The 13,344-nt window shown below is 47.2% G+C and overlaps 1 pseudogene; it reads left to right on the forward strand.

Moving 5' to 3' along the window:
• Window positions 1-5,637: 5,637 nt before the first annotated feature.
• Window positions 5,638-6,819, forward strand: LOC112412597 (cysteine-rich protein 1 pseudogene; annotated as a pseudogene).
• The last annotated feature ends 6,525 nt before the right edge of the window (window positions 6,820-13,344 follow it).

Here is a 13,344-nt window from a genome sequence, read left to right on the forward strand (position 1 = left end):
ATGTGCTTGAATGTATTCAGAAAGACTTAGATTCTGCACAGTTTTAGAATGATATAAAATGAGTACAATATGGGGCTTCCCTGGTGGTGAGGTGGTTAAGAATCCGCCTGCCAGTTCAGGGGACAAGGGTTTGAGCCCTTGTCCGGGAAGATCCCACGTGCTGTGGAGCAACTAAGCCCGTGAGCCACAACTACTGAGCCTGCCTGCTGCAACCACTGAAGCCCGCGCACCTAGAGTCCATGCTCCACAACAAGAGAAGCCACCGCAATAAGCCCGCACACAGCAAAAAAGAGTAGCCCCGCTCGCTGTAACTAGAGAAAGCCTGCATGCAGCAATGAAGACCCAAAGCAGGCAAATAAACTAAAAAAAAAAAAAAATCAGTACAACTAAAGTAAGACATTATTTATTCCAGCAAAATCTAAATATCCATTCAAGAAAAGTAATCACAGTCTACTAAATGCTCACTTGTGACTAGCATTTCCGTCATCATCATAAGGCAAATATTGCACACTGAGCTAATCAAAATTACAAAACTGATAGATGTATAATTATAACTATTTTGGGAAGACAGGGGTGTGTGAAAGAAAAAGCAACTAACTAAAGATGATACATAAAACTGAAAGCAAAGGAGTATTAAAGGCATGCTTTTTAGAGACATAGAAGAAACAATTAGAGAATCAGCTTAAGAACTAATAGAGCTTCTCTCTGAGATTCAAGAGACGGGGGACATGGAAGATTGGGGACATCGGTCCAGATATCAAGTCTTATGGAAGTATTTTGCTTTTTAAAACTATGTGCACATTTCCATTAGCTAAAAATAAAAAAACAACCTAGTAGATGAGAGAATGGCCTTTGGCCTTAGGAATTGTTCTGTTAAGAAGAGTCACAGAAATGGAGCAGCAGTTGGAAGGAAACTGTCCACAGAGTGGTGGATGTTTATGGGAGAATTTTGTTTTGATTTATTTATTTTTGTTTGATTCATTTTAATGGGAGGAATTGCAGCATGTTTGTAGGCAGGGATGAAGGAGCAGTAGAGAGTGGGAAACTGATGACACAGGGCTGGATGGAGTCGGATCCTGTACCCACGCTGAGGGGCAGCCTTAGACAGGAGGGGACCATCCATCATCACTGGTGGGAAGGTGAGATACAGCTGCAAATGTGGGAATAGTGGAGGAGGAGGATGTAATTCTCACCCGAGTGCTTTTTTTTTCTGAGTGAAAAAAAAAAGCTCATCATTAATAACAGGGAGTGAGGGATGAGTGGAGGGGTCTGAGGGGAAAGGAGGAAATGAGAAATCGCCCTCTCAGGGGTGTGAGAGTGAGCTGACTGGGAAATGGCGTCTGGAGAGTGCAGGGTGGGGGCCACTGAGGTCTGGGCTGTTCAGCTTAGAGAAATTTCCAGCTCTTGGGCAACAACAGGAGGATATATAAGAAACGAAAGAAAAATGCAACAAAATATCTGCAAATGTGAGGATTGCATTCTTTTTACTTTGTCATTTATCACTTTCGACACTTTATTACTTGCTTTACAGTGAACATACATTATATCCTATATTATACGTTACACATATACATCATGATAAGAATTCAAAAGCTTTGTTTAAATTTTTAAAAGGAAGGCAAGTGGGCAGAAAAAGTGAAGAGCTGTGGGCACAGAGCTGGACGTGCCGGGCTCCGTGCCTGAGCTCTGGGCAGTGAACTCACACAGCCTTTTCTCCTTTTCTCAGGACCGTGTTTTCTTTGGAGGCCAAGCAGGATTTTTCCCTTCTTTTTTCAGTGTGGTCACTTATTAGGACCTTGTCACCTCTTTGATGCTTCTAAGATAGTTTTTATATTTTACATGGCATTTTCAGCTATTTTCAGTGAGCAGAATTCTCCCAACAATCCAGCCCATCTTTTCCAGTAATGGAATTTCTGTGGCAGAATAGCTCAGTTAAAAGACTTTGGGTGCCAGAGTAGAGAATGTGTGTCCTAATGCACGATCTGAAGAGGATCTGTCAGGTGTTTTACAAGTGCAAGGGATTTTAATGTAATTTTTGAAAGCATATTTACCTACACAGAAGGGGACTGAAAAGGTACTCAAGGGTATACAAAATAAATAATTCATGTTCTCCCTCTCGTCCCCCATTTGCCCAAGTCCTCTACTTGGAAACCACTGCGGTTGGCAATTTCTCATTTTCCTTCTCCCCAAATATATCTATGCATTAATGGATACTGTTATGTTAGTGAAAGAGCTCAGGCCACAGACTGGGAGAAATTATTTGCAAATTCACATATCTGATGAAGGACATGTTTTAGAATATACATAGAACGCTTAAACTCAATAATATGGAAACAATTTAAAAATGAAGGAAAGACTGAACAGACATCTCTTCAAGAAGATCTATCCATGGAACTGCATATGAAAAGATGCTCAACATCATATATTATTAGGAAATGTAAATTAAAAAAAATGATGTATCATCACACCTATTAGAATAGCTAGAATCCAAGAACTGGTGATACCAAGTGCTGTCCAGGATGTGGAGCGACAGAAACCCTCACTCACTGGGGCAGGAATACGAAGCAGCACAGCCCCTAGAAATGATGGTCAGCAGTTTCTTCTAAAGCTGCACATAGACCCTCCATCCAGTCTACTCAGCGCTCTAGTCCTCATGCAACTCATCTGAAAACTTATATATGCACAAACCGCGGCACACCAAAGTTTATAGCAGAGCGCCCCTCAAGTGTGGGCTGCACGTAGTGACTTCCTTCTAAAGGCTATGGTACGGAAAGTTGGGAAGTAAAAATAAAAGTTCACAAGGAGAGACCTGGGAAATGTACCTTAGCTGGGTGATAAGGTGAACTTATTAGTGATAATCAAGTGGAGAGTATACACCCTTGTTGTGTGGAGAATGTCACTTCATCTCTGTGGTCTTCTTCCCCCAAATACTTTGCCCCAGTCAACCAACTTGAATAGAGGGACATTGTACAGTATCCCTGAGCACTCAAAAACATCAAGGTCATCAAACACAAGGGACCTCTGAGAGACTGTCACAGCCACAGGAGCCTGAAGGAGACATGATTGGGACTTAACACAGTGTGTCTTTGATAGGATCGTGGATCAGAAAAAGGAAAAATTAATGAAGTCCAAATAAATTCTGGCGTTTAGTAATAATGTATCAATATTGCTTCATTAGCTGTGACAAATGTATGATGGTGATATAAGATATTACCACAGGGAGACTGAGCGTGGGATTTACAGGAAATCTCTACTAACTCTGCTACTGCTTTTGTGAATCTCAAACTACACTAAAATGAAAAAAAAAAAAAGAATATCTGCCAGAAACGAACAGGGAGTGAAATAATAATCGACTTTGAGTTTTCCAGAGTGTTTTCATCAATGAGCTGGAGAGATGGGTTGTGGAGAGGAAAGATGGAAACCTCAGACACAAGGCAGGGCTCCAGGGCTCTCCTCCCCTCTAACCCCGCCGCATCCCCGAGCCCGACCCCAGAGCTGCTCAGGCAGCAACTTCATCCCCTGATTGCTGACCAGCCTCCAGGGCAGCCATCTCTGTCGGACTCAGACCACAGCCCATCCTCTCCCTTCTGAATAGGAGAGGGCGGAGTGGTGGCGCCCCCGTGTGGCCACAGTTGCTGATGACAGGAGACCTGAGCTCCCCTTTGACCCCCTTACAAAAGACCTGCCCAGGGTTTCCTTGGGCTCCTAGCAGTGGGTCAGTGTTGCGCACAGAAGTTGGAGTTCATCCAGTGTCAAGTTCGAAGTCTGAACTGTTACCCAGAATACATGCTGACACGGACCTTTTTCTCCCCATCAAGCCACCAAGGACTAAGGCCTCAGGGAGGATCTGATTTCAAGGCCATTAACAGCTGGTTCCCAAGTCCAGGGTGGACCCCACAAATAGACTGGGTGTCCTCAGTCTCCGGGGGTGGGACCTTGAACCCCAAGTCCTTGTCACTTCTTGCAGCTGCTGACAGGGTTATAGACTCTTCCTCTAGGGAATCAACTCTGGAACCTCCAGCCCTAGAATGAGGTAGAAGAGGGGGGAGGGGGAGGGAGAGGAGAGCCCCTCAGATATCTGCCTATGAAGATGGGGAGGCTCCTGGAGAAGTGAGGAGAGGAAGGAAACAGTGACATTAGGGGATGGAGGCCAACAGGAGTGGAGGGGGAGGAACGAGAGAGGAGAGGGGCAGGGCGGCTCACTCAGTGGACACGTATGCGGGGAGGGTGGGGTCTGTGTGGGGAGAGGCACAGGGGCTTCTGGCCTGGGCACTGGTAGAGGCTCTGTTTTTCACTTGGATGATAAGTACACAGATGTCAGCTCTCTATTTTGCTGGTAAACTATGCTTATGTTTTCGGTGTTTTCCTGTCCTTACAGGTATGGTATAACTCAAATACACCTGGAAGAAAGAGAAAAGAGAAAAGGAGAGAGGGGAGGTGGTTAAAGGAATTCCTCTCTTCCAGAGAAATAACCTCACCCCCAGTCCTCACTCCACCCCACACACACATGGTGCTGGGGGGCAGCAGGGAGACTCAAGGAAGGGAGAGTCCATCCCAGCTCACAGCCCGGGGCTACCTGGACATCGTCTCCCTGTGAGCTAAGACAGCAGGGACCACTGTGCCAAAAAGACTGGTTAAAGACCTTTGGGAAAAGACCTGACCTGCTGGTGACCATGGAGGTGGAGAGCAGAGGACAGGAGAGCAGAGGACAGGACGTGGACTGGAGCCTGGAGACCACAGTGGGACAAGGAGATCAGCCATGAGTCTGGGCCCGGGGATCCCCCTAACATTTCCCTGAGACACAAAAACGACCTCGCCCCTCCCCAGACCTACAGGACCCAGGCGTCCCAACACCGTACCCAAGGACAGCAAGCTTGGTCCCTCCTGTCCAGGCATGAAATCCACCACCGTTTGAAGCCTCAAGGGTCCTCTCTGCTCCTCCTCAGTCCCGAGAGCCCAGGAAACCCCAGTGTCCTGTCTCTTCTTCCCCTCCGTGGACCTAATAATAGACAGGGACCTGCTGTCTGGATCCCTCCAGCCACTTCCCAACCTGAATTTAAAGGCCCTGTGGTCCTGGACTCAGATCTAATTTCTGGCACTGATGTTGACCCAGGAGTTTGTGGTCAGGTGTCAGGGGAGGCTCCCCAGGGCCCCACAGGCTGCAGCTGAGCCAGGCTTCCAGCTGAACAGAATCGGCAGATTCTGGACATAAAACTGCGACCTGCAGGAGACACATCAGTCACATCAGCCACACGGAGGAGTGAAAAGCTGCCTTTGTCTCTCCCCCCTTCCATCCGCAACCAGTAAACATCCACGACACACCACAGGTGACTCTGCCCAACACACCAGGACTCCGGAGAATCCCACACAGTGTGCATGGAAAGGTGGGTGGACTGGGACACAGAGATGAGGCTGAACCGAGGGAAGAGCAGAGGCGGAGCCTGCGATCCTGTTCTCCACCTGTGGCCACTGAGCTGGAAGCCCCAGAACACCCAGTAGCAGCTTCAACAGGACACAGGAATCCAGCCTTCCAGCCTCAGCAGTGCCCAGGGCCCCAGGTAACTAGGCAGCAGCAGAAGTGGGTCCTGGGGCCCCAGCCACCAGCCCCTGAGACGCCCATGACTTTGGCCCCTCCAGCCACCCACTGGCAGCAGCAGAGCCGGAGAACCTGACAGCAGGGGACATGGCAGAGGTGCCTGCACCACCCCAGCTACCCACGCCCCCCTCTTCCCCTGTGGTTCAGGGAATCCTGGACACGAGGGAAGAGCCCACTATCCCAGGTCACCGGGCAGTGATGCCAGTGGCACAGGCAGCAACAAGGCAGCAAAATCCCTGGAGGCACAAGAAGCAATAAGAGGGCACGGGACCACACCCCTGATGAGGGGTGGAAAGTGCCAACTCTCCCAAGCAGGTAACACAGGTAGGAGAACCCCAAACCTGTGCTCTAGCGCCACCTCCTGGAAGAGAAGAGAAAAGCCTCTGCTCTCTAATTTGTTGAATGGTTAGAATGAAGCAGAAAAGTGCTCCCCACTTCACCAGTGCTGGCAGAGGAACAGCACAGCAAGCACACGAAGAACCACAGTGACACTGCATCACGAAAGGTAAAGGACAGTTCTCCAGAAACCAAACTTAAGGTCATGGACTACTGTGACATAACTGATAGCGATTTCAAAACAGCTCATGAGGAAACGCCACAAGCTACAAGAAAATTCAGAAAGGCAGTATAACGAGCTCAGGAATACTATGAATGAACAGAAGGAATACTTTACCAAAGACATTGAAACTCTAAGCAAAACTATATAATTTCAGTGTACGCACTTTCAGTGGCGCACTTTCTTTAAATTGATACCTAAATATTTTATCCTGATGCTATTATAAATTGAATTTAAACGTATTCATTTTCCGAGTCCCGCGCTCCGGTGTGCTCCCGCCCGCCCAGCCACCCGCCCCGGACCCGGCGCCACCGTGCCCAAGTACCCCAAGTGTGACGAGGAGGTGTACTTGGCTGAGCGGGTGATCTCCTGGGGAAGGACTGGCATGACCTTGCCTGAAGTGTGAGAAATGTGGAAAGACGCTGACCTCGGGGGGAGGGGACACACTGAGCACGAAGGCAAGCCCTATTGCAACCAACCCTGCTACTGGGCCATGTTCGGACCCAGAGGCTTTGGGCGCGGTGGAGCGGAGAGTCACACTTTCAAGTAAACCCAGGTTTTGGAGACCCCATCCCCGGCTGCCCCCGGGGCCGCGGCCCTCTAGACCGATGGCGGGCCTTCTCCACAGGCACCTGGGGCTGTCCTGTAGACCCCCATGCCCTCAATAAACCCGTATGCTTGGAAGAAAACAAAAGAAAACACATTCATTCATTTTCCTAATTTTATATTTCTGGCACAGAACTCTTAAAATCCTTCGAATTTCCTAAGTGATGAGAGCCACAGAGGTGTGTTTTGTTATGTTAAAGGTTGGCTTTTGGACTGAACCACAGGATGGGGGCTGGTTACCAGGAGAAGCAACCATGTTAATAGGCAGTTGGAATTTCCGGTACCACCCCATCCCCCATGTCCTGGGAGCCGAGAGGGGCTGGAGGTTTCACCTACTGCAATGGCCCATGATGTAATCAATCATGCCTATTTAATGAAGCCTCCATAACACCCCAAAATGATGAGGTTCAGAGAGTCTCCACGCTGGTGAATACACGGAGATTTGGGGAGAGTGTCCCGATCTGAGAGGACACGGAAGCTCCACGCCCTTCCCACACACTTGCCCTTCGTGTCTCCTCCGTCTGGCTGTTCCAGAGTTACATCCAGTAGTCTAGTAAGGAAAGTGTTCCTTTGAGCTCCGTGAGCCGCTCTAGAAAATTAATCAAACCCGAGTGGGGGATCATTAGAACATCCAATCTGTAGCCAGTCGGTCAGAAACACAGGTGACAACCTGGACTCGAGATTGGCATCTTAAGGAGGGGGCGGGCGTGCAGGAATGAGCACTAACATGTGGGGTCTGACGGTGCCCGCGGTAGAGTCAGAGTTGAGTGAATGGGGTCGCAGGGGAAATCCAAATATGGGAATATTGTAATCTGATGATCGCAATATTAATGGTAAAGAAAGAAGGATGGGAGGGTGGGAGAAAAAGCCTGGGTTTTGCCTGCAATCATCTGTCTCCTGCTACATAGAATGGCCAGCCTGGGAGAGATGGGAGAGCTCCAGAAAAGAGAAGGAAACAATAGTTTTACCCACTGTAATCTCACACCTTCCCCCAAGGAGCTGAAATAGACACTGTTTGATTTCACCCCTCCCTTCCTAGAGTTTTAGACAAAGGTTCAACTAAGTAATCGGTGTCCACCTGTGCAGGTGTACCGCGTCTTATTGCATTTTGAAGATACTGCATTTTTTACTAATTGAAGGTTTGTGCCAACCCAGCAGTGAGCAAGTCATCAGCGCCACTTTTCCAACAGCATTTGCTCACTTCATGTCTCTGTGTGTTGGGCTGCACCCCGCAGGCCTACAAGGCCTGTGCTTGCCCAGCTTCAAGACAGAAGAAAGGCTCGGAGTCAGCAACAGAGGCGTCAGTGGTGTAATGGATGGGGAAGCTTACACGTCTGAAGCAAGATCCTGGAGCGACACCCCACCGTGTGCGGGGGCCAGGGGTATATTACCAGTTACAGGGGAATTGACGTCAGGTGGGCTCATTAGTTACCAGGGAACCCAGTAGAGGGCACACCCCTCACATCCTCCCTGATAAGAACAATCACTAGCTAGGGCTAGGGGCAAGTATGTAGGAGGTCAGTCATGTGGGTAGTGTGTAGCTGTGAAGCAGGCTTTGGTCGGACAGGGGATGTACAAGAGAACAAGAGAACAGCCATCCTGAGTGGCCTGACCATACACTGTATTAGAGTTTGGTAATTCTCACAATATCTCAAACTTTTCATTATTATCATATTTATTATGTTGGTCTGTGATCAGTGATCTTTGATGTTATTATTGTAATTGTTTGAGGGCACCAGGAACCACTCCCATAGAAGACAACAAACTTATGGATAAATCTGTGTGTGTTCTGAGTGCTCCACCGACCAGACTTCCCTCATCTCTCTACCTCTCCTCAGGCCGCCCGATTCCCTGAGACACAACAACATGGAAATTAAGCCAGTTAAAAACCGTGCAATGGCTTCTAAATGATCAAGTGAAAGGAGAGTAGCATATGTTTCACTTTAAATCAAAAGCTAGAAATGATTAAGCTTAGTGAGGAAGGTCAAAAGCCTAGATAGGCTGACCGCTAGGCCTCTTGCACCAAACAGTTAGCCAAGTTGTGAAAGCAAAGGAGCAGTTCTTGAAGAAAATAAATCGTGCTACTCCAGTGAGCACACAGAATGGCAAGAATGCAAAACAGCCTTATCGCTGATATGGGGAAAGTTTTAGTGCTCTGAATAGAAGATCAAACCACCCACAACATTCTCTTCAGCCAAATTCCAAACCACAGCAAGGCCCTAACTCTCCTCAAATCTATGAAGGCCGAGAAGGTGAGGAGCTGGAGAAGAAAAGTTTAAAGCTAGCAGAGGTTGGTTCACGAGGTTTAAGGAAAGAAGCCGTCTCTGTAACATGGAAATGCGAGGTGAAGCAGCACTGCTGTTGTAGAAGCTGCAGCAAGTTATCCGGAAGTTCTAGCTAAGACCATCAATGAAGGCGGCTACACTAAATAACAAATTTTCTGTATAGATGAAACAGCCTTCTATTGGAAGAAGATGCCATCTAGGACTTCCATAGCTAGAGAGGAGAAGTCAATGCCTGGCTTCAAAACTTCAAAGGCGAGGCTGACTCTCTTGTTAGGGGCTAATGCAGCTGGTGACTTAAACTTGAAGCCAGTGCGTATTTTCCATTTCTCAAATCCCAGACCCTTTAAGGTTTATGCTAAATCTACTCTGCCTGTGATCTGTAAATAGAACAGCAAAGCCTAGATGAGAGCACATCTGTTAACAACATGGTGGACTAAATATTTTCAGCCCACTATTGAAACTTATTGCTCAGAAAAAGATTTCTTTCAAACTATTACTGCTCATTGATGATGCACTTGGTCACCCAAGAGCTCTGATGGAGATACACAATGAGACTTTCCCTTCTCTCCTGCTTTCCCTGGTTGCTCATGGACCAATGACATGGTCTTAGGTATGTTGGGTCATGCTGATAAGGGCAACATCCCAGGGACAGCAGCTTCACTGTATTCTCTTTATTACAAATGAGTCACTAGGTCCACCTTATACTCCAAAGATGGGAATTACACAAGTGCATGAACACCAGGAGATGGGAATCACATCTCAGAAGTGTGCTCACCACAAGGGGGGCTCTGGCAACCACCTGTAAGTGTGGCATCTCACAGGGCTGATAGCCAGTAGTGCAGAGATCAGAGCTGAGGTCCAAGGGATTTTGTGTTCATCCCACAGGAATACAGCACAAAATTATGATCCCAGAAATGTAGCCCAGTCTTCTTGGTAATTTGGGGAATGGAAGAGGCAAAAGGCTAGGTAGAAATATAAAGGAGAGGAAATAAAAGGACACCCAGCAGTTCTAATAGTTAATGTTCTCACTTATTTTCTTATGGTTCTGAGAATTTGCGAAAGTGTTTTTGTTTAATAGTTACATGGTTTAATAATCAGCATGACCTTAAATAACTTAGGAAATATAATGAACCGAGGGATGAGGATATCACATGACCCAGGCCTGACAAATCAGGTTACCACGTTGTACCACATCCACCTAGCAACAGGGACTGGTCCAAGGGTAGTCTTTCCTCTCCAGTAGTTTATGTATGGTCAGTGTGAGAAAGATGTTTATCTTTCTGCTGAAGTTGTGAAAGTGGGTAATGTGAGTGGGAGTGAGAGCACATCCTTCTACTCCTCCATCTTGGTTCAGGCTCTGTATGATTTCTAATATTCTAAGTTTGTTAAGGTGGGGACTTCCCTGGTGGTGCAGTAGTTAAGAATCCACCTGCCAATGCAGGGGACACGCGTTCGATCCCTCGTCTCGGAACATCCCACATGCCGAGAAGCAAGTAAGCCCGTGCGCCACAACTACTGAGCCTGTGCTCTGGAGCTCGTGAGCCGCAACTATTGAAGCTTCTGTGCTTAGAGCCCGTGCTCTGCAACAAGAGAAGCCACCACAAGGGGAAGCCTGCACAACACAACAAAGAGGAAACCCCGCTTGCTGCAACTTGAGAAAACCCACGCATAGCAAAGAAAACCCAACGCAGCCAGAAATAAACTAAATTTATTAAAAAAATATTTTGTTAAGGTGTGTTTTATGGCCCAGAATGTGGTCTATCTTTGTAAATGTTTAATGTGAGCTTGAGAAGACTGTGTATTCTTCTGTTGTTGGCTGAAGTAGTCTATAGATATTGATTATATCTAGTCGATTGATAGTGTTTTGAGTTCAATTATGTCCTTACTGATTTTCTGCCTGCTTGCTCTGTCCATTTCTGAGAGAGGGATGTTGAAGTCTCCAACTAAAATTGTGGATTCATCTATTTCTCTTATCAATTCTATCAGTTTTTGCCTCACATCGTTTGACCCTCTGTTGTTAGGTGCATTCACAGTAAAGATTGTTGTGTCTTTTTGGAGAATTGACTCTTTTATCAGTATGTGACGCCTTTCTTGCTATTTCTGATAACCTTCCATGTGTTGAAGTCTGCTGTGTCTGAAATTAATACAGCTACTCTTGCTTTCATTAGACTAGTGTTAGCATGGTATATTTTTCTCTATCCAGAACCTCTGTGCCATGAGTTGGGTTCTCCCCATCATGCTGCCAGATCAGGGTTATTCCACAAGGTAGAAGACCAGGGCCCAGCATCTTAGGGTGACCTCACGGTCAGAGATAGAGTGATGGGTTGCATGTGTCTTTGGGGGAATCTGAGGGGATGAATCAGAAAATTTATACATTTTGCAACCCTCATGGGACACTCCAGCAGCACTCATGTGACCATCCTGGGAACAGACAGGACAGTTGAGTTGGGTGTAGAAAGACACCAGCCTGGACGTGAGGTCTGGGATAATCTCCTGTTCCTTGGATAGCTATAAGTTCAGGTTGAGACAACTTAGAGTAAGAGGCTCCAGGTTTCTGGGTTGGAGAACACCACTTCCGGTCCTGACTTGTGTGGGGGCGGAGTAACTCAGAAAAGCTGGAGTCAGACCTCCAGACAGATTGAGGGTGAGGCAGAGAGCAAGGCCTGAGAGAGAGAAAGTTGTCCAGAGTATAGTGCCCATTGCTGCCGCCGGGGTCAAAGGGAACTGCTAATCAGTTACATGAAGAACTACGGCCTGTTCTATCCACTAATTTCCTGAGACCATTCCCTCCTCAACTCTTCATTCTCATCTCTATGTCCAGGAGAAGTATACCCATCAGCTGGGTCTATGAATCCACCAAGATAGCTGCTGCCAAACCCAGCTCTGGCTCCACCCCTGTGTGTGTTCATTACTTCTTCCTCCTCTGCTCCCCACGAGATCACACCCGCTCTCCACTAGCTTGTCCTCATGCGTGGTATGTTCTGTTTAGGTGCCGCCAACCCCAACCTTCCTCTCAACACCTGTGACCCCCTAGCTGCTCCTCCCTCTCACTGCAGTGCCCACGCTGACTCCCAGCTCTCTTGGGGCAGAATTTGCAAGCAGGTAGGCACACATATCCCTCCCTCTTTAGACTCTACAAACCCCTGTAACGTTTAATAAGTTTCCCATTTTCTAAAATTTGCCAAATTTGTTTTCTGCTGCTTATACTTAAGACTACTAATTTAATATTAAGCTAAGTATCTATTTCTACCACCTCAAAACACAGCTGACATAAGACTGAACTTCAGGTCCAAGTGACCTCCAAAAACTCATACACACCTGAACCTCACATGGCTTCTACTCCCCCGCTTCTTACTGCAAAAATTATCAGAGCATAGCAGAAAGAAATAAACCAATTCCCCCTCCAGATAGCTCAAGTCTCATAATGTATCAATGGTAAGCAGGTATGAGCTGCAAAACATTTACTGTTTCCTCAGCTGCTTAGAAGGATGGCAGGAGAAATTATTTGACAGAAAACGTGCTGTAGAAATGGATATGGATGTTGTAATCAATTCCTATTCGTGGCAGGGGCTGCAGTCCTATGATATAGTCACTCATTCTCATACCTTTGTCTCAGTGGCAGGTGAAGAACCAAATCAAAGGCAACTGAAGAGAAAAATTAATAATTAACATGCATTTTAATAAGTACTTTAAAGACATTTCAACCATTCCCTTGTAGAGAAAGCAGATCAAGCTCCCATTTTAGAGACAAAGCAGTGAGGACAAGAGAGTCCTGATTACCGTAAGGCTCCAGTCATCTAAGCGCATTCAGAAACCCAGCAGGACCACACAGCTGAGGCAGCGAGTTGGGAATGATGTAAAGGAACAGAGGATCAGTGAAAACACCCAGTGCTGTGCCCAGGAGGTCTCCTCTCAGGGTCTCAGCGTAAGTGTGGATCTCATGCAGTCAAGCCACAGGAAAGGGGAAATTCTCCCAGTGAAGGAAGCTGAGAATTCATAGGGAAACTCTTGAGTTCTGGCATTGGTAAAGGTTACCTTCCCACCATCACAATCCAGAGCAGCTCCAGTCAGCCTTGGACAGTAGGACAGGATCTGGCAAGGCTCAGGGCCGGTGTGCATATAGACCTCAGCTGAGGACAGCTGCAGAGTCCAGAACCCCTCCTCGGCGGTGAAGCTGAGAAACCCTCTTCTCACCACTGACTCTCCTGCCGCCCTCAGCAGGCAGAATTCTGGCCACATTCCACTGTCCTGCGACCATTCCCCTCCGACTGCTCCTTCTCACCTCTATATCCAGGAGAACT

Source organism: Neophocaena asiaeorientalis, unplaced genomic scaffold, assembly GCF_003031525.2.
Source record: "Neophocaena asiaeorientalis asiaeorientalis breed wild unplaced genomic scaffold, Neophocaena_asiaeorientalis_V1.1 scaffold239, whole genome shotgun sequence".
NCBI lineage: Eukaryota > Metazoa > Chordata > Mammalia > Artiodactyla > Phocoenidae > Neophocaena > Neophocaena asiaeorientalis.